Source organism: Bubalus kerabau, chromosome 4 (genome assembly GCF_029407905.1).
Source record: "Bubalus kerabau isolate K-KA32 ecotype Philippines breed swamp buffalo chromosome 4, PCC_UOA_SB_1v2, whole genome shotgun sequence".
Lineage (NCBI taxonomy): Eukaryota > Metazoa > Chordata > Mammalia > Artiodactyla > Bovidae > Bubalus > Bubalus kerabau.
In genome coordinates this window covers 49,023,691-49,026,432 of record NC_073627.1, presented here as the reverse complement: position 1 = coordinate 49,026,432, position 2,742 = coordinate 49,023,691, and the positions used below count along the sequence as shown (strand labels likewise).

General features: G+C 42.3%; 1 pseudogene; it reads right to left on the bottom strand.

The window, feature by feature from the left end:
• Positions 1-1,900: 1,900 nt before the first annotated feature.
• LOC129651920 (uncharacterized) lies at positions 1,901-2,050 on the bottom strand (annotated as a pseudogene).
• Positions 2,051-2,742: the final 692 nt, after the last annotated feature.

Genomic DNA, 2,742 nt, shown 5'->3' with positions numbered 1-2,742 from the left:
CAACATTTTGCTGTATCTCTTTCATCAAATACCTCTCCATATATCTAGTATTCAATACATCTTATTTTTGGTATATTTTAAAGTAAAATGCAGACCATCAGTATACTGCATTCCAGACACTTCAGCATGCATATAATTAAGTAGAATTAATATTTGCATGTGTTTTTTGTGTGTGTGTGCATATGTATGGGGGAGGGGTGTTACACTTACATGCGTGAAACTATAAAATGCACAAATTACAAGTGTATTCTCTGAGATTTGACAAATACTTTGTATGTGTAACCCTAATCCATATAAAGTTATGGAACATTTCTATCAGCTAGGAAATCTGTTCATACCCCCTTTCTAGTCAATTGCTGCTCTCATCCTGCAGAAGTAATCCATTTTTATTAAAAAAAAAAAAACTTTCTAAAATTTCACATAAATGGAATCAAATAATATGTACTCACATTTTTGAGGTCCATCCATTTACTTATTTTTGGCTGCGCTGGGTTTCTGTTGCTTTGTGTGGGCTTTCTCTAGCTGCGGCGAGTTGGAGCTACTCTTCATTGCAGGGCATGGGCTTCTCATCACGATGGCTTCTCCTGTGGAGCGCAGGCTCTAGGTGCGTGTGCTTCAGTAGTCGCGGCTCCTGGGCTCTAGAGCACAGGCTCGGTAGTTGTGGCGTGCAGGCTTAGTTGCTCCACAGCATGTGGAATCTTCCTGGACCAGGGATCGAACCAATGTCCCCTGCATTGGGTTCAAATCCACTGGGCCACCAGGGAAGTCCAAGATTCATTCATTTTGTTGCATGTGTTAATACTTTGTCCATTTTGTATCATCAGGAAGTGGTTAACAATTTGTGTATCCATCTGTCTTCATGAGCAGTTTATTTGAGGTTGTTTTCCAGGGGTTACCATGAATGAAGTGGCCATGAATGTTCTTGTATACATCTTTTTGTGGACCTATGTCTTCCTTTCTTTTGGGTGAATGCCTGGAAGTGGAATTGCTGGGTCGTAGAGCAGACATGCGTTCAGTACACCTAACTTATTGTGAAAAGTCTGTTCAAACATCTACCCTTCTTTTTCCTGGGTTGGTCATGTTTTATTTATTGCATTGTAGCTCTTTATATAGGAGAAGGCAACGGCACCCCACTTCAGTACTCTTGCCTGGAAAATCCCATGGACGGAGGAGCCTGGTGGGCTGCAGTCCATGGGGTCACTAAGAGTCGGACACGACTGAGCGACTTCACTTTCACTTTTCACTTTCATGCATTGGAGAAGGAAATGGCAACCCACTCCAGCGTTCTTGTCTGGAGAATCCCAGGGACTGGGGAGCCTGGTGGGCTGCTGTCTATGGGGTCGCACAGAGTTGGACATGACTGAAGCGACTTAGCAGTAGCATCAGCAGCAGCAGCCCTTTATATATACTTGATGCAAGTCCTTTAATGGAGTGTTCTGCACTGTCTTCTACTAGTCTGTGACTTGTTATCCATTTTATTTTTTGAACAGGAAGTTGGGTCTATTGGTGGGTGTGAGTAAGGAGGGAGCAGTGCCAAAGCCCTTAAGAGTGCAGGGCTCCCCATTCATCTATGGGATCATGAATAGGAAGGTATTTGACCCCGTGGCATCCAGGATGATCCACGTTTCAGCTGCCATAGCTTCAAATTCATCTGCATTGCACTTGGTAAAGCCTCACTTCTTGGAGACATGGATCTTCTGGCAACCAGGGAACTTGAACCAGGCCCTGTGTAGAACCTCAACCATGCTTCTAGTCCTGCAGCTTGGGGTGACAGACTTGATGACTTGGAAAATGTGGACCCTGGTCACTGTGCCCTGGAGCTTTCTGAAGACACCTGAATACCTGTCTGAAGCATTGCCTGGTGACAACATGAAGTCAGACATAAATGTTCATTGGAAAGCATGGTCTCTAGGATCTCTTAGGGCAGTCTATGCAAGCAACAGGTTGCATATACTATTGAGGAGGCTGCTGTTTGCAGCCTTTGCATATCATCATTTTCTTAACTATGTTTTTGATGATCAGGAGTCATAAATTTTTATGAAATCTACATCATCATATTTTCTTTTGATTATTATTACTTTTTGCCTCCTTTCTAAGAAACCTTTGCCTGTCTCCAGGCGATGAAGATATTCTATGTTTTCTTTCAGAAATTTTATAGTTTTAGCTTTTGAGATTAGATCTATGAAAGTCAAAGTATTAGTCGCTAAGTCATATCTGACTCATTGCGACCCCATGGACTGTAGCCCGCCAGGCTTCTCTGTCCATGGGACTCTCCAGGCAAGAATACTGGAGGCGGTTGCCATTCCCTTCTCTAAGAAATCTTCTAAACTCAGGGATCAAACCTGGGTCAACTGCATTGCAGGAAGATTCTTTACTGTCTAAACCACCAGGGAACGATTCATCTCAAATTAAATTTTATGTATATTAGTGTAAGATAGAGGTCGATATTCATGTTTTCTTATATTGATGGCCAGTTGTTGTAGCCACACCTGTTGAAAAGAACTGCTTTATCCGTAGAATTACTTCAGTTCTTCCTTGAAAAGTCAAATGACCGTTTAAATGTGGGTCTATTTCTGGGCTCTCTATTCTGTCCCACTGAATGACATGTCTCTCTCTGTACATCATAAAGTCTTGATGATGGTGCGCCAGTTTTATAGCAAGCCTTGAAATTAGGTAGTGTAAATTCTCCAACTTTACTTTCCTTTATCAAGATTACCTGGGGCATTCTCGGTCATTTGCATT